The following is a 19112-nucleotide window of genomic DNA, read 5'->3' as shown; positions in this document are numbered from 1 at the left end:
TCTGCTTTTATGTTCTTTAAGTTAGGAGGCGTTTCGCTCATTTTCAAGAGATTTCCAATCTCCCTTGCTTTTCACAGGGTGAAGCTCAAATGTGTCATTATGCACTATCCAGTGGCCAGTTAAATAATTTTTTTCTTAATGACAGTTTTTTCAGTGCTATTTGATCAGCTTGTTTCTTTTCATTGTAATTTATTGCCAGTTATGTTTTCCTTGCTCAGAGCAGTGATGTATGACATAGAAGCCAGCTCTCCCCTCTTTCACAGGCTACATTTGTCAACTGTGCTCACTCATAGCTGCTGCCATTTTAATAACCAGTTCCTGCTCTTAGATCTTGAGGGTGTATGATTAAAAAACCCAACAGCTGAGACACGCAGTGAAATGCAGTGATTTTACTGGAGAAGACAACCCTTCAACCTATCTTTCACCTTGGGGAAATGGCAAAGGTAGGATGTATTACAGTAGTTGTCCAGTCTCTCTGCTTGCATGGCCTAAGGCTGTCTAGACAAATTCTCATCTTTCTGAGACTAGTTGATGCCTGCTCAGTTCCAATCAAACAGCATTTCATCTGTTCCCACCGGAACCTTGCCTCCTTGTCTCTGTTGCAGGATTGTCACCCTTTTGTAAGGTGCATTGCCCGTGCTGGAGTGGCTTCACACTGTCCACCATTTCCAGAGGGTGGAAATTCTTTGTTGCTGAAGGCAAAGCACTTGCCATTTCCTCAGCTCTGGTAGGCAGGAGGGTTGGATAGGTTCCTGAGAAATATGCTTTGTGGCCACGGCAAAGATGAGTGACTTGTTTTTAGAAATCATAAGCACAGAGAAGCACTTAGGGCCAGGTGGTGTTTATCTTACATGGGGTGGTCCCTTTCCCAGTAGCACATGGGAACACACTTGTGTACTGGCTCATTTGGTGGATGATGTTGGAAGCTTGTCCTTGGGTTCGATGACAGAAGCACAAACCAGTGTCTAGTTATCTACTGTGTGCAGACAAGTATATAACATATTTTGAAAAAATAGTTTTCTTTTAAAACAACAGTTGTAATAACCCTAAGAATAAGATCTTTCTGGCACAAATTGCCAATGGGACCACTGACTGTGCATACAGATCAGGATTTATCATAAGGCCTACTAGTTGTTAAGCTCAAAAAACCCCAAGGTGTAGATGAAATCAGGTATCAATGAACTCACAAAAATAACCTACATAATATGTGTTGCCCTAAGGCAATATGTTATTTAACAAGTGGATTTGCATCTTTCACTGCCTCTGTTTGCATTGCTGCTGCTAACTAGGTATTTCGCCTTCCCATCCAGTAACACTCCTGCACAGCAAAGGTGTGATTTAGATTTGGTTTCAGGCAGAAACTTTGAAGGGTGGAGGTGGTAATTTTATCCATTTTTTTTTCCCGGGTAATTTGTATTGTTCCTTTTACTGGGGCCTTCTACAGCTTGTGCTTTCCATTGTTTTTTTTCTTTCTTTTTTTTTTTCCCTGTGGCATTGCTTCTGTCTTGTCGATATAATCCCTTAATACATGATGAAGAACACTTCAACACTTCAGCAAGATGCCACTGGAGAACAGTTTCAGGTTTTTGGGTCTTTCAGTGTTGCTCACATCCATCCTTAAACATTAATGTTCTTCATCCATTCTACTTTGAAGCCAATGAAACATTTTATTTGGCTTTGGTGTGCTTTGATCAGGCCTGTGATAGTTGTATAAGGTTGCTGTTTCACTGTACAGGTGGTTGAAAGGAGTTTGTAGTTAGCCTTTCCTCTAAAGGAATACCAACATTGCTCTTAGTTGTTACTAACTCCTTGTAGTAGGGTCCTGTTGCACAACTGGTTGTGGACAGTTAAGCAACCCTTGCCCAAAGAATATGTAATCTTAGTAACAGCAGACAAGGCAGAATTAATATTGCCATGGGTAAAAAATTGAGCCAGTAAGAGGAGTAAATAACTTGCTCATTTATATTCAGAGGCAGTGGGGAGAACTGGGAAAAGATCAGCTCCTCTGTACCTTATACCTGTGCCTTATCCTTCCACTGGTGGTTGTTCTTGAACACACCAGCTACTCCCATTTCAGACCGGTGGAAACAGTTCATGCATCCAAAAGCAGAGTCTGGCCTTTTGTATTGGAATCAATTTGCCCATTGCTATGGAGTAACCACAGAGAAGCTGTTTAACAGTACAAAACCCACATTGTATATGAGATTAGGACAGGAAATATGGGATTGCAAGTTGAAACTGCATGGTAAATTTAAGTGAGTTATACTCACTGACTAAAACAACATGCCTGTCTCTCTGCATCTGTGCTTGTACCAGAGAGGTTTGCAATTTGGCTGTATTTACCCTCATATTATTCCCAGTGGGCGGGAACCTATTGCTCCTGGTTTCACAGACGAGGTCCTGGGCCATCAGCAGGGAAGGTCACCTGCCCAGGAGTAGTGAAGAGCCTAGAACCTGGCCAATGCCGTGCTCTCTGCTCCACTAGTCCCCCTTGAAGGTGAGGACAGGGAAGGGGCTTTGACAGCTTTGAGATAACAGCTCCCTGAAAGTCTCTTCCGAGAGATGTCTCCTGCACAACGGTCATATGGTGTGTTTATCTATAGACATGGTTATGTGTTCCCCAGCTTTACTGCCTCCAAATTAGCTTTTTAACAAAAAAAAAATCAGTAGCTAAAAAATGCTTTTTCACTTTTCTTATGCTTTTCCTTTTTAAAAAGGACAATTGAAAAGAAATTATCTACTTGCAGAGTTGTTTTTTTTTTCTTTTGATAAGATTAACATGTCATTTATAAAGCATAAAACAACGTATGTTTTCCATTCAGAAGGCAAAAACACAATTAGTGTAATGAATAATGAGTAATTAACCCTTCTCGTCTGGAGGAGATAACACATAAGACCCATTGTACTACTTTCCCTGTGATATGAAGTGGTATTAATCCAAGCCAAATATTGAAGTTTTACAATTGCAGTTGTAGCATTTTTACAGCCAGAGCAGAAGGCTTCTGAAATTAAGGTGATACTTAATCTTCCTAAGACTGCTGGGCACCAACCAACCACTCATGCTATAGAAAGGAGATAGCTGCCTTCTGCTCGGCTTTATACAGAATTAATGCCACACCTCGGTTTCTGGGAAGTTTCCAATGCAGTTTTCATCTGGAATATCTGGTCACTTGAATAACATGTAGCTTAGAAATAAAATAGCAGCAATTTTCTGCTTCATTTAAAGCATAATCCTAAATTCTGCCAACTTCAGCCTGGAAATTCAATGGAAAGATTTCAGTATGGGACTTTGTGATTAAATGTCATGTTATGAAGTCTGTTTTGCATCTCTGACAGTGTGGTTGCATTAGCGCTTACTCGTGAAGGGGCAACATCGTGCATCACCTTCTAGACAGCTTCTCTAGAGAGCCATGCTAGCTGCAGGTCGGGCGGTTGACCTTGGCCAGGCTATCCTTAGGGATTGATGAGCTTTATGTAGACTGGGCCAGGACAATGTGAGCAGGTTTGAATGGAGGCAATGGAAATCTGCCCACCGAGCTGAGCAAACTGGGTTGTGCAGGAGGGGCAGCTCTCTCTGTTATGAGAAGTTCTTGCGGAAGAGACTTCTTGCAGTTTGAAATGCTGACAAATTATGGTTACTCCAGCCAGAAGTCAAATTAAGGAAGATTCATGTGGAGGCTGATATAGTTTTCCAACGGTATAATTTTTCGAGTGCTCAAGGAGCAAAGCCAGCACAGTTTAACCTTGCTATCCTGCTGTGTTAGCTCAAAGGGGACTTGCCAAATCACCCTGACTTTCCTGCCCCTCCAAGGGAGCATGTGGGAGTCTGCTGGGGCTGCGCTCGTACAGGTTTCAGGGCATGTAGGTAAGTGGGGTCTCTAGCCCTCGGAAATGCATCAGACAGCAGATCTTAGTCCAGGAGTTTACTGTAAAAACAGTGACTAATCTCTACCCAGATGTGGTTGGTTTGGAAGTACACGGGGATATGTAATCAGATTTCCTTGCAACAGGCTGGTGATTGTTCAGTGAGATACTGGGCCAGTTCATTACGCGTCATGCTGATACAGGAAAGTCCCGATTGCCTTGAGCACGTAGAGATCCAGTGACTGCAGCGGGGACATGTAGTCTCTCGAGCCTATTTTTTCTTATAGAAAGAAAACCTCCTACATTCGAGGAGTTTACCTTTTTTTTTGAACAGGAGTCGATCCACGGTTTCTTGTTTTTCAGACTTTCATAGTCTGAAAGTTTTAGTCTTTCATGGTTATAAGACTTCCTACATCATAGTGCTTAACATAAGGATTTTTTTTTCAGCTTGTGGATCCCCAGCATTTCCAGCAGAAATACAGAGAAAACCCTACCAAAAACATTGCAGAAGCATGGCTGCTGCTGTTTGGCTTGTCCTCCTCAGTTACCTTCCCGAGGCCTTCAGAGGTAATCATGGATCTGCAAACCACAGGTTGAAAACCTGTGCCACGTCGCAGGGCTGCTCCCAGGGGCTTACTTCTTCTCTTGGAAATTCTGGTTTTACTCAAAACACTTCTCTCCTTGGTTGCCTCTTCCTCTGTTCAGTGAGTCTCCTTCGGCGCAACCCCTCTCCAGTGTTCCTCCCATCCCTCTGCCATGGTGCTGCCTTTATTCCTGGCCGAATTACTGAAGCCTTTCCTCCTCCCTGCAGCTTTCATGCGTCCCAGCGCGGGGTTTACCCCAGGCTTCCCATTGCGTAGGCCTCTGTGCTGCTGCCAGATGATACTTGCAGTATATGCTGCGGGTGATTCTCTCAGCCTCTGGAATGAATTATTTTATTGCTGCCAGGTTGTCAGAGAAATCAGCTTGAAAGCTGAGCCAGAGAGCAGTCCTGGGAGCGACCAGTTCAAAGTGGAAGCGAGTCACCATCGAGCAAAATAAATAGGGGAAAACATCAGCTGGATAATATGAGCGCTGTTTTATAAGGGAATTTCAAAAGAACCAATTAGGCTTCAACGGGGAACCAGGTCTTATATTTAAAGCTTGTAAATATACAAATCATGACATTCTAATTAAGCATTATTGTTTGCCAGGTTTTATTTTTTAAGTGTATAGTTTTCTGTTTAACTGCCGTTCTTGAAAAGATTTGGCATGGTCTGGGACATTTTTCTCTTCTTGGTTACCTTGCAAGGAATTTGCATTCCCACTTGGTGCCTGCGCTTTGGTGTGCGTGCTGCCACTGAAAAGGCTGTGAGCCATAAATAAAAGAACAATATGACCACAAGTACCCCCTGCAGAGGGAGAAGAAAGACATGAGTAAAATAATATGCCAGAGAAAATCGTAGACCAGATAATTTATCCACCCCTAATTATATCTGTGCCAGAATGAGGTATTTCAACGAGCAAGAAAAAGACTCTTTTTTTTTTTTCCTAGTGATTTCAAACCATTGGCCTATTACAATTTGATTCAGTTTTAGTTGGCTCTTTGTCAAGAAAAAAATCACTGAAGGTCACTTATGAGCACTGCAGAATCAACTGCATATAGGTTTCTGAAGCAGAAAGACTATTTTTTCATGCGTTTCTGACACTTTGAGCCATTCAGACTCCTACGTCTTGAAAGAAAACACATCTCAGGTGTCACATTAATCTGGTTGGTATGAGTTTATGGCTTGCAAATTGCTGATTTTGGATATGGATGCCTGGTCCATTTAAATGACCTCAGCATAAATAGTAATAATAGTGGTGCAGTCTTTCAGAAGACGAGACAAAAAGTTGTGGTTGTAAAAACAAAAAGATATCCCAGAAGCAGGAAATTTAATATTATTAGTGAAAACAGAAAGAATTATTAGGAATGTTTTCACACGATAGAGTTCTTCATTCAGGACATATTATCAGGGGGACTTTAACAAGGGGGTCTTGCCGAATCTTTTTTTCCCGACCGCGTCTGCAGCACTGTGAGCATTCCTCCACTGTATAACCTATGATGTAGTTGTAACATTTGCATGTAATCTGTCAGGCAGGGCCTCTGCTATAGAGCGTGGGAGTTTTGGGCCGGTGGGATTTGTAAGGCTACAGATGCAGAAGTTGAAGTCAGTCAGATTTGAGGCATGGGTAGGGGTTTCCCTAGTGTTAGAAGGAGTCAAGAGCAAGCCCTGAGTGCACTGCAGGCTGTGCACAGGATATTCTCACAAGGTTTCCATTTTCAAGGTTTGGATGCCTTTTGGCATTGGAGTGCTCCTTTTAAGCTGATCCTCCACAATTTTTCAAGGTTCACCCACAAGTCATAATTACCCTAGAGGATAACAGCACATGGATGCAATGAAATGCATTCATAAAAGTGCTTGTTTTTGCATTGATGGGGCTCTGACTGCTTGTTATCTCTGAGCATGATTTAGAGGGACATAAATGTAGCATCTAAGCCTTACACATTCATAACTCCTTCCATCAAAAAATCCCGAAGCATTTTACACACAGATGTAACCAGATAATACGTCCTGTTGTCTGTGTGGCATCTCCAACATTGGTTATCATCATTCTAAACCATATGCCAGGGTCTAGAGTATTCCCTGAAGTATTTTACATGGGAGGAATACATGTAAATAGAATATCTGGCAATCTATGAATGGCTCACAGGATTTTAATCAACTGCACAGTTTTAAAATTGGCATTTAAATCCCTCTCACATCTGTTGTTTAAAATAGCCAACAGTGTGTGGGATACATTCAGTATGCAATATTCCTGTGAGTATGTTAATAATAGTATACATTATCACAGTAAAAAATAAGATGTGTAACTGCAGTGCTCATTAGAGTATTTTTAGGTTTTGGAGAAAGCACTGTTTAATAGTAAAAAATTAAATAGCCTCCCCCCCCCCGATAATACTGGGATATATTATCTGTATTTTGAATAGAGGACTTAAATGTTCCCATTTGCACCCTTGGTGCACACTGTGGCTTCCAGTGCTCACCAAGAGCAATCCTTATGGAGTAACTCACATAGAAAGCTCATAAACTGCACCTGCTTTAGCTTCTAAATATCAAAGCAGGTGAAATACTACTTAGCAAAGGTTGTTTATGGATCTTCTAGGCAAGGTCACAGGTGACAGCTAACTGGTTAGGTGTTCGCTAGCTCTGGTTCTTTGACAAGCACTGAGTTCAAACTGCAGCTCTAGTATCTCTTCTCAAGGCATTTATATGGTCTCCCTGCCTGTGTTCCCATTCTGCCAAGCAGTATTACTCACGCAAACCCTCTGCCACTCTTTCTTCGTCTCAGTGAAGCCTTTAAAAGAAGTTCAAGGTATGAAGTGCACTAACATGGGGTGTGTTGCATCTCTGACTGTAGAGGGTTCTGAGCGTTGGGGAGAGCTGCACCCTCACTCTCCAAAAAATGCAGTAACTCTGCGACTGAGCACCCAAAATCTGTTGAATTCTACCTAAAAACACATTGGGTTTCACATGTTTTCTTCAATGGCTCCTGTCTCTCGTCTTTTCCGGTACTACAAATTTTCTGGTTGTTGTTCTCATATACTGCTGGTCATGTGCTAGGACAGACATTTTTAAAAAAAAAAAAAAAGCAAAAAACACAGGGGAATTTAATTCCATCCCACAGGAATGACTGTACTACACTAGTCATTGTTTTGAAGTATGTTTTAGAAATTTGTAATGACAGCATTGGGTTTATATAGTTAATTGTGGAGCAACCATTTTTACAATTTGTGTTTTACCCCACATGGAAAGCTATAATTTACTCCAAGTAATTAGGTTAGGTTTAATTTTGGCGAGACATAGGCCCATATTATCCAGTGTAATATACTGTAATCCTCACGTTAGGTAGGGTGCCAAGTATTCCGTTTGTTTTGGGAGCCAACAAAATTGCCACTTGCCCAGAGTTGTTCTTGGACAGAATTGTGAAAGTGGTAACATTTTGCTACTTAAACCCATTTATTAGTCTAACAATAACCCAGAGATATATGTAGCATTCATTGAACATTATGTAGAAGGTGTATGGCACTTCACTAATGAAATATGTGTTTAACAGCATATGAGGGCAATGTTGAAAAGCTTGACATCATCAGAAACTGAGGCTACTTTCTATCTTTCGTGATTGGACCCCAAAATCTCAGTTTCTTTAATTTGTCATGCTATAAATTATAATGAAAGTATAAAGAGAGATTAAACCACTGTCATATTGCTATTACACTACTGCGTATCAGTTTGTTAATAAAAAATAAATCTAAGTTTAAAAAAAAAAGAGTAAGCTAAAATTTGTTTTTCCTCTCTACTCTTTCAAATGCCTTTTCTGTACTTTCTACCTTAATGGTTTACCTGTCCTTTAGAAAGTCCATTTATCAAAAGATATTTGAGTATATAGTCATAGGGTGGTGGCTGTTGAGGGGCTGACAGCTGCAAATTACATGATTTTTTAAATCCATATTTATTACATATATGGACTGTTTTATGAAATAGTTCTCTTTTGAAATCTGAGAGGAAGGATCCCTTAAAAACATTTTGTGCCTTACTGAATATAACTAACACCTTAGACACTGAGATTTTTATATGTGCTGTAATGTCCAATTAAAAACCGTCATGCTCTGTTGATTTCTTAGCACTTTTACCACTTATAGATGCTGTTATTTCTTGAAATCAAAGTTAAAACATAGTAGGCTAGTGATGGATCTTAATGAGGTGTGGTTTTTTGCCTCAAGCAAACACACATGGGGCTCACTTTTCTTGTTAAAGATGTTAAGCAGCAGTCGTTTCTGAGAGTTTGCTGCATACTGCATAGGATGTTCCATTCTCTTCCATAGGAGATATATTTACTTTTCTACTAGAAGACTATGAAATATGTAAGCCCATAAAGAATGTTTCAATAATTTTCATACTGGTTTTGAAGAAACAGCTGGATCCACGTTCCTGTCTGTAAAGTCCAGTATTGCAATTCCCAGTTCATCATGATGGATTGGGTAATTCCACACTAAGGAATTAACTCAGTGTTTGGAAGGGACAGGATTGTACAATTGATTATTTTTGTTTGATTATAAATGCCATCCAAAAATAATTCCTGTACTCAGTCACTGACATATATGACCTCTCTTTCCTTCCAACCCCTCTGGAAATTTCTTTGTGCTGGCTATTTTGACCATGTGAACATTCAGGGGGATAGAACATTTATCAGTGATGTTCCTACACATCTTGGTGAAGGAAATAATAAACATCGATCAGTGTTACTAGGAAGGGGATTGATAGAGGTATAACTTTATGTGGGGAACAGCAGCTGTGTAGTGGTTAAAATAGAAGACTGAGAGCCAGGTCTTATCAGTTTATCCTCAGCTCTGCTGTTAGCTTCTTCTTATCATTAACCTTGCATTAGTCCTTTCAGTGGCATGCCTCCCTCCCCCAACTCTAAGCGATTTAGGATTGTTGAAGATGGAATTTTGGCCTATGTTCTTGGGTGGAGTGTTCATACCACCTCGCTTTTGGCACCCACTGTCCGTGGCTGAGGCCTCCTCTGTCATCCCTTTCCAGTCAGGGAAGAGAGGTAGATGTCAACCTGACCTTCTTTTCGTTCTCGCTACTAACTTGGGCACTAGAGCTAGGTTTCTAAAGTAAGGGCTGTTTCAACATCTTTATTTGTCAGATAACAATTAAAATCACGTAATTCTTCCCAATGTTTATAATCTTACTATATGTAACTAATGATTTATTATTATAAATAATAAATGCAATAAAATTGTTATAAACTCAGGCTGATTGATGTTATAAATGAAGCTTTGCTTCTCAACTCCATAAAAGTACAAGAGACCCCCATCATTCCCGCAGCAGGACAAAACAACTGGATGCTAAAAATATGATTCTTGAGGAACAGTAATACGTGTGACATCCACTCCATGCCTGCACTACCCAGGCAGTAAACTCTTTCAACAGAGACTGTCTTTCATGCTGTGAGTGAACAATATCTAACACACTGGGAACCTGTGTGTAAGGTATCCTTGATACTATCATGGCACACGTAACAATTAAAAAATACTATCAAATATTATCAATTTGTTCAAGGTCTGGAGCAGCTGATTGGTAATTACTGTCTTATTGGTGCTACTATTTCATGCTCAGAAAGTGCCGGTGACAAGACAGAAGAAGCCTAGCCACTCATCTTGTTCTCTGATTTCTCCTGCCTTTCATCCTCTCCAGTAGTAGATCAAGAATATAACTGCAGACTGGTGCCTGCAGTGCAGAGCTCTCGGGACTGCTGTCTGTGTGTGCTGGAGCATGCTGATAAAACAAGTAACCTCAACAACAACAAAGATGGAAGAATTGTTTTCTTGCCCCCTGTGGAATGGAGACCTGAAGACAGGCAGGAGGTCCTTGTGTCTGGAGGAGTCAGCATGGAGGAAGGCCTGTGCTTGCCTTTCCAATGTAATTGTTATAATGGTAGAGCAGGGAATTGCAGTGGTTCAGTGAAATGCTCCAGCCGTTTCTCCTTGTGGTTCTTTGTGTGGTTACAGCAGGAGATGGGGCGTCCCTGTGTGCAGCTGTGCCATGACTGAGAATGTGTCTCAGATGGCTCTGTGGGTAGCAATAGACCACAGTGAGCAAGGGAAGAACTAAACCTTCAGGAAGGCTTCTCCCTCCGCAGCTTTATGGAAAGTGGTTGGGGAAGGAGGGGGAGAAAGAGTTATAAAGGAGGTGCAGATTTGAACCAGATACAGTCATGGAGATGAAGAAGGAGAGGAGAGAGATGAACATAGTACACATGGTTCTTATCCTTCATGGACTCAAAAGAGCTCCATGCAGGAGCTCAGAAGAGCTCCAAAGTTACTCTGTATGGATATAGCCAATAGGGTTTTTTTAAATGGATCTTCAAGGACTCCTTTTTCATGAACAGCCTTTTCTGTTGTGCTTTTTCATTCTTATTGATCATACAGTTATGCTGCATTCACAGTAACAGTGAAGGAGTTACTACAGCTCTCTTTGGGAACTAGATGAGCCAACTTTGGCAAATGAATTTGTAAAATCTGTGGTTCAGCCATCATCAAGTAAAATCATCTAGTTCAGAGCATTATAATTTTAAATGTTCCAAAGATTGAGGGAAATACAACTTCTTTCTCTTCTTATGGGAGACTATTCCATAGTCTAGCAGCTGCCCCTCTTAGGAAGCTTTCACATATGTTCAATTTAAATACTCTCATTGTCTATCTTATAATTTGTGTATTAATCTCTTTATATGCCTAAAATATCCCACTTTTCTGAAGTTTCATCTCTTCGCCTTACACATTTACTTTTCTAAGGAAATATGTGATCCCTTTCCAAACCAAGCAATTAACCACAGCATTCTTTAGTGGTCTGCAAGAGTGTGGAGCCGTGATACGTCTATGTTGTACTCTCAGCAGAGATTGGAGTATTAAGAAGGAATTGGTGGTAAAAGAGTTAGCTCAGGTGCTGGTAGCAGCTTATGCACAGCAGTATTAGATTCTCTGTGGGCTGCTAAAACTGTCCAGAGAAGAAGGGCTGGTTTGCTTGTGCTGTTGGAGCTAGATTGGTACCAGCCTGTAAAATAAACTGACTCTCATATGTCTATGCTACCCCATAGTCCCTCCTTTCATTCTCTGGAAAGGAGCCAAGTCTTTTTTGGTCTTCAAGCAGTCGCTTCTGATATATGTTTACCTGTGTGTTGAGATACGGGATGCAGCAATGACCACCAATTAAGAGCTGTGTCATGTACAGGTAATAAGATTGGCCTGTACATCATTATAACTTAAAAATGTGGGTTACTGATCTAGCTGGGGACAGAAGTCTTGTTTCTTCCCTCTCCAGCCAGGGCTGTGATCTGTGATCTGTGGAGCCTCTCCAGTGTTTCAGAAGGCAGGTGGGCTGCAAAGTTTTCTTTTGCAGGGCATTCTGCTTACAGAGAGATTCCCAGTGCTGGGGCTGAAGTGAAATTCATGAAAATTTTTTGTATGGAAATTCTCATGAGAATGGCCAGAGCTTAAAATACCAAATAAGCCACTAACACAAACATTTTTTTTTACTTCTGTTTTCAGTAAATTCCAGTATCAATACCTCTGGTTATTTTTGGCCCAGCTGGAGTCAAAGGCAGTAGGCAGTAAAATCTTCAGTGCCCATTACAGAGGCAAATTCTCTGCCAGTAATCTTTTAGTTTGTGTTGGTTTTGGTTGTTTTTGGGTTTTTTTTTTTTAAAAAGCAGAGTGTTCCTTGGCTATGTGCTCCTCTGAGTGGGTTTCTTCTTTTTCATCTTGAAGGGTTTTGTTTGGCTGGGCCCAAGGAGAGGGGTTTCCTCCATGAGATCTTTTTTCTTCCCTCCAAATATTCCTGATCCCTTTGCTTTCACTGTGCCCTTCCAAATAAATTCTAAACACATTTCCTGTCTTTTCACAGCATCAGCACAGTTAATACAGTAGGCGAGACTGTTAATATAGTAGGCAGGTTGAGGAATGGTGAGCATGAGATGAAAGGTTGATGGAGGAACTATGAAAAACATTCAAAATAGTATCTAAGATTTAAACCACGTTTGTGTTAGTGGGATGGGTTATTGGAGTTTTGTGCTGTCTGCCTCTGGCAGAAAGGAGGCTTCAGAGAGGAGACTTGCTAAATTAGACCTCAGTGATTGGAGGAAATTCAGAATTAGTCAAGATGCAGACTTTGCATCTTAATCTTTTTCATGATTTCAAATGAGCCTTGGGATGCATCTGTGGATCACCAGTCCCAAGGGTCCTGAAGTTATAGTTCAGTCCTTGCAAAACCATGAAACAAGCTGAAAAATCACAAGATCTCAAAAATGACTGTTTTGTTCTTTTTCCCCCAATCTTTTAAGGTGTATTTGTATAGTGGGTTTGGGTTTTTTTAATGATCACAGATGTTAAGAATTGTTATTCAATAACCAAAAAAATGAGATTCTCAAGTAGTTACTTGCCAGGTCCAAGGTCCTCCAGAAACACCTCAAATATCACAAGATGAGCAATAAAATCCTGGCAGCTGTCAATGGTAGCTTTCAGATGGAAATCATGCACTAGCCAGTAGGTTGGGATGTGTCTCGCTGGCCATTGGGGGTTAATACGAGCTGAAATTCTAGTGAAATCTGGAGTGTTAATCCACATTAAGGAGATCTGGGCAAAGCAAGTGCCTTAATCCCCACAAACCCAGTCATAAAGCTGTAACTGCCTGCCTACATATATACCTCATCAACCATTCATCTGGGCATCAGATGAACCAGTCAGGATAGTAGAAGACTCTCTAAAACAAAGTACAGAATTTTTCCCTTGTGTTTCCCCTTAAATTCCAGCAAGTATTAGAGGAAATCCTGAATTTATCTGAGATAAACTGCAGAGATCTACTTTTTTGGATTGTACTTACTTTCATGTGTGTTGCTCATCTTCTGTCTACTGCATCATCAGGATTACTGAAAAATAAGTCCAATAACTCCCCAGTCTAAGTTTATGGTGTGCTCCTACCCCTCAGTTTTACTGGTTAAGCTCAGCAGAACAAGTTCTGATTTAACTCCTAGGAAAGACCAAGACCCACCTCCCACAAGCAACTTGTGTTTTGTCACTCACTGGACATCTGCAGCAGTGAAGGATATTGAGGCGCAAATATGATGTGCAAATATGATGCATCTGGGTAAATGCGAGAGTCAGCTCCTAAAGCTGGAGTTCAGGGAGATCTCTTTCATTCATCCATGGGAGAAGGCCTCATTATAATTGTTCAAGCCTGACTGGATTACATCACTTTCCCCCTCATTTCCCTCCCTCCCCAGTTGCCTCCCTCCTTTTATTTACACCCGTTGTTCAGCGGCAGCGTTGAGCAGGGGCTGCCTTAATGATGCATGCTGATCGCTTCATTCGCCGTTGCCCCCCATCGCCTCCCCCAGTGCTTTGAAGTGTGCTCAGGTCTCAGGCTCCAGTTCAGAGGTCATTTGCTTTATTTATGCAAAGCTGGCTCATCTGTGAAATGGGGCTTTCAAGGCCTCTGACATCAAAGACTCCAAAGCTGGTCCCATCAAGTCAGAGCAGGAATGGGCCTTGCATTATAACAAATTAAAGCAACTTTGTGAATCATAGAGAAATATTACGGTTAGATTTTTGCTTCAAAAATTGGGCCATTGTTTTGACTTGGGGATGGATGCTTAGCACATAGTATTGGCCTGAAAACCAGTCATGCCCTTTTGGCTAAAACACGAAGCCTTCGTAGAGAGTCTGTGAGTAAATAAAATTTGATCCTGCCTCAGTAACAGTCTGTGAATATTTCCCATCAGTTTTTCTCAGAGCCGGACCGTTATGCAGAATTTTCCATTTGTTTTAACTTTTAAGAGGGAATGGAACAATTCTGCTATGGTAATAAACAGTAACCATACCCCACTTATGTGGCACTCGTTGTCCCATAGGATCCTCAAAGTGCTTTGTCAATTGATGGAGTTACATACAGAAATCCCTCTTCTGCAGAAATCCAGCCTGCTTTGGGACAGGGAGTAGACCAGAAAGACCCGTGGCTTGCAACATGTGTAGAGAAAGGACAATTTGGCCCATGATGCCATGAGCACTGATAATCAGGGCTTCATACACTCAGATGTGTCAAGTCTCCTGCAAAAACAAGCCTGTGACTGCCCCTTTCAGCCCCACCACACACTTCCCCAGCACAGTGCCAGCTCTCAGTCCTGTGGCATCTCAGTCTTCTGGCATCTCAGACCTAGAAGCCAGCTTGGAACGAGATCCTGAAGCAAAAGAGAGGCAATGGCTGGAGAGCAGCTGGGGATCATGCCACTGGGATGACATTCCTGAACAACGGGCTGATGCCTCTGGATCCATCCTGGTCCTGTCTTGTATGGTATTTGGAGGGGAAGGGGCTATGCGAATTTGTCCCGTGTCTTCAAGTCTATCACCTGACATGAGATCAGAGCCTTCCACTTCAGGTTTCTCAACCAGCCAGCACGCTTTGTAACACCGTGGAACCAAATTGTACAGTGAGGACACCTAAATCATGTATGTTTTCTTAGCCTCAGATACTCGTGACATAAAATTAGTCAGTGATTATTTTTCAAGGCAGGTTTTCCACTTCGCCTTCCAACTGGCTGCTTTCCTAAGCCCGTGATACTGTCCAAGAAGTCCAGTACAGGATGACCTTCCAATATAGGTCACAGAAAAGGGAGCTTGTAGGAAACTTCAGCAGCTCATCCTTCTTAGCACTGCCTCTTGCAGTAATCTGCTGGCAGCAAAGCTGGCAAGGCAGCATAGCTGGGCCCCTCCGCCCTTTGGCTGCAGGCTGATTTTTTTGTATGTACTTATCACCCTGACCTGTCTGCCTCTGTGGGAGGTGACAAGAGCATGAATAAGCAATCGGCTTATTAGGTCATTTTTGAATATAGCTGAGACTCATGTGATTTCTGCTACTAACTCATCCTTTCATATGCTGGTCGTACATATTTGAATGTGGCTTGTTTTTCAGGTCCACTCTCTGTCTAATAAATATATTGCCAGGCCAGTTGCATTTGTAAAGCTTGGGGTGAAATGCAAACAGCAGGTCTTCAGATCTGGCAGTATTATCCAGACCTTTCAGAGCTTGCTTCGGAGTCCAGGTTTGGGCTGAACCAGATGCCCCTGAACTTTCAGGAAATTTGGCTTTGCTTTCAGTGTCATAGATCCCTCCCTAGGAGTGAGCAGGATGACCGAAGTGTGTTTGTGGTGCAGAAAGATACCCGTCCTTGCTAGCACAGGGACTAGAACAACTGCAGAAATGTTTCCCTACCCTAGGAAACCACTCGATATTAAAATTAAAAAAATAAGAAAGTTCTTCAAAACAAGGGAGAGACAGATTCTTTCCATGCAGTCACAGTACCACAGTACTAACTTTGGATGGGGCAGAGGTGGAAGTTAAATCTTGGTGATACCTAAATTAGAGAGGGGTCTTCCATCCTAAGGCTGCTCTTGAGATATCTGTCTCCCACAGTACTGTTCCACTTTATGTAATAATAAGCTCCTTTTTGGCTCTCACAGTTCAAGGCTTAAGACACTCACACAAGGTGCAAGAGGGGAGGTTCAAATCCCCCTCTGAATGCAGCAGAAAGGGAACATGGCCCTGGGTCACTCGCATCACAGGTTAATGCTTAATCGTTGTATCACTGGCTATTCTGCTGCCTCACTCACACTTTGAAGCTTGACCAGAGATTCCTGGGCTTCAGGGAATCTTCCCAAAATGAGCGCTGCTGAATTTCATCCAGTTTCTGGATCTCATGAATCAGCTTTTTTCCTGCAGTTCTCATGTGTGAGCTCATTCAGACACAGTCGCGCTGAAGGTAGGAGCCCAGTTCACTGCATGTTGCAGCTGGAAGGGAGGCTGCTGTAACATCCCTCACCCAGTCGGTAGCTCTGGGGGTGCGAAGAAGTAGTTTTGCTCTACATGAGTTTCCATGTTTATGACACTCGGCTCCCCCGCCCGAGGCTTCTGCTATATGTTGTTGTTAACATTACTACATTCTTAACAAACGTGAAACTGGTTCCAGTGGATCTAAACCAACATGCTCAAATGCATGTGGTTATTTATTTCAGTCTTACTCCTCCACCAAATTATCTATTTCATAGGCTCAGCACGGTGGCGTTAGTTATCCTGATCTCTCCCCCCTAAAATGATTTTTTCTGGGTTTGATAGGTTACTCCACAGGTTTAGCGATTTGGCAGGATAACAACCAAAGAAGCATCTTCAAAGGATCAAACAGATTCAGAGCAATTCTACTTACATCAAAAGCTTGGCAGCGTGTCAAGAGGTGTTGAGAACTCCAGTCAGTCCTGGTGTGTAGGCAGCAGGAGCGCACATGGGCTGACATACTGTAACATGAGGCAGGAGACAAGGGAGGATATACCGCTCTTTGTACATCAAGCTGAGTAGGATTAAGATATAATTGACAGAACATCGCCACTTAAACATCTTAACCACTTTTAAGATATTCGGCAGTTAACAACGGGCAGGAATCCTACGTCTCTGACCACAGATTTTCTTTATTCTCCATTACTCAATACATTTTTCTAATTGTTTTAAGGGATTTACTATGTTCACTGTCAGAGAGCATCGACGATTTCATTTGTAGCACTGCTGATATTTATGTGAAAAATTGTACAAGTGCCAGAAGATAATCGATTCAGTATTTTGACTGAAAGGAGACAATCTGTCATATGCAAGCCATCATATATAATGAGTATATTTGTATTCCCTGCATTCAGTTTGCCAAGGTTGTAAAAACACATTTGTAAAATGCAGCACACGGGTTACTCGCCTCCCCTGTAACACAGGCTGCGGGCCAGCCTCGGCGGAGCCCGGGCGGTGCATTTGCACTCCCGGCGCTGTGCGAGGGTTGATGTTTCCTGAGCATGACTGCGCTTCGGGCTGCTTCCCTGTGGTCGGGGCTGGGAGCCGGCTGGAGCGCCCGGGAAAGCCTCCGGCAGAGGATGGATGGAGGGGCAGGCGGGGAGGGGCAGGCGGCTGGAGCGAGCTGCCGAAGTAGGAGCACGGCATGCTGCTGCCCTGCAAGTTTTCTTTTCCTCTCGAAGTGACAGCTGCACATTCCTCCGGGGGAAACTGTGCCGAAGTAATCACAAGGAGAAGGGAAAAATCTGTCAGGACAAACCCATATGGCATCGCAGCAGCAAACAAGAGAGGAACATGTGTCGGCATAAAATGCCCCATGCTGAAGAGACAAGATGATTTTCCAAAAATAGTCGAACCTGGATTGACGATGGGGTTAAACACAGGTTCTTCTCTCACAAAGACTGCACACAAGTTTACGCACTAAGCACTGTTTAAGCACAGCCCAACTTCTAAAGAAGCCATAAAGAGCAGCTCTACTATTTCTAGGTTTTTTGGGGGCCATGCTCATGTATAAGCTGAGATAAGTTTCTCCTCTCTGCCACAGAGATTGCAGCAAGAAATTTCCTCTCTTTTGCTCATGAGACCTTTTTCTTATGGGTTTTAAGAACTGGGCATTTGGAGGAACTCATTCCTTAGGCCAGAGGTTTCCACTTCTCTTGATTCGTTTTTGGTTTTGGTTTTGGTTTTTCTTTTTCACCATTGTGGAGCAGTTTCTTATCAAGGTGAACTTTTTCCCAGCCTTCACCTGACCTATCTCTGAAAATAAGACTTCGCATACTTGAGTGCGCTTTAGCTGGGAGCTGAGTAGCTCTTGATCACAATCTTCACCTCAAATCCAGCTGCCATATGGGGCTGTGCCACCTGCAGAGCACAGGATTAGCCTTGGAAGAGCCACGCTTTACCACGCCATCACCTGTAGGTGCCCGAAGTCCCTCAGGTGGACCTCCCTCCTGGTGTGATGCATTGCTATAAGCGGATGCTCTGAGCTGAGCACTTGTGCAGTAAAGGTCAGGCTGTTACTGGAGGAGGAAAAAACTTCACGTCCGGACACTGCAGAGGTGTGAGGCCATCAGCATCACACAGGTTGTAGAAGGAGGCTCAGGGCACTCTCCTGCTCCCTCAGCCCTTGTGGAGACCTTGTAGGTGACCATATCACAGCGGCAATTTGAGGTGGGGGCTGCTGAAGAGCTGAGGGTCTCACCTTGTGGTGACGTTTGGCGGTACAGGGCAGACTTGAGACCTTGATGCTGCTCTGTGGTAGTGGTATAGACAACTAGAGTGATAAGGGACAAAGTGGTGTGTTGTCAATACAAGTTGATGGGCAGTCTTAATTAAAGAAAAAAACCAAACCACAAACAGCTTTTCAATTCAGTATTGCTTTCTCCAGCGATAGCTTTGCATTCGGCATCCCTTGAGGGCTCATTTGGCCCCAGACCTGTTTGCTTTCCTGATTTTGTATGGAAGCTGAAAGGCGAATTAGTGGCCCTAATTCCACTGCTTGCGTTCTGTGTGACTGATCACATAAGTCTTCCCCCACCTCCTAGGTTTAATTATATGTAATTTTGATTTATACCATTATTTACATAGAAGGTACAATGAATCAGCTCCTCCTAGGGAACAGCAACCTGTACACATAAACAAAGAGGCTTTTGTCAGCTATTAATGGAAACATTGATTACTCTCCTATTGCTTTGGTAGCCTGCCGAAAAGCTCATAAAGCAGCAAACTAAACTCTTCATTAAACTGTCCAGGCTCTAAGTGCCAGGATGTGGATGCCAAGTG

General features: G+C 42.5%; 1 protein-coding gene across 1 annotated transcript in view; it reads left to right on the top strand.

Annotated features, from left to right (window-relative positions):
* FGFRL1 (fibroblast growth factor receptor like 1) overlaps positions 1-19112 on the top strand; it is a gene marked incomplete at its 3' end in the record, with an annotated part of 177383 nt that overhangs the window by 144789 nt on the left and 13482 nt on the right. The gene's annotated exons all lie outside the window — the stretch shown is intronic.

Source organism: Phaethon aethereus (assembly GCF_964289735.1).
Source record: "Phaethon aethereus genome assembly, chromosome: 4".
Taxonomy (NCBI): Eukaryota; Metazoa; Chordata; class Aves; order Phaethontiformes; family Phaethontidae; genus Phaethon; species Phaethon aethereus.
Note: the sequence above shows the minus strand (reverse complement) of the source record. Positions and strands in the feature narration are given on the sequence as shown.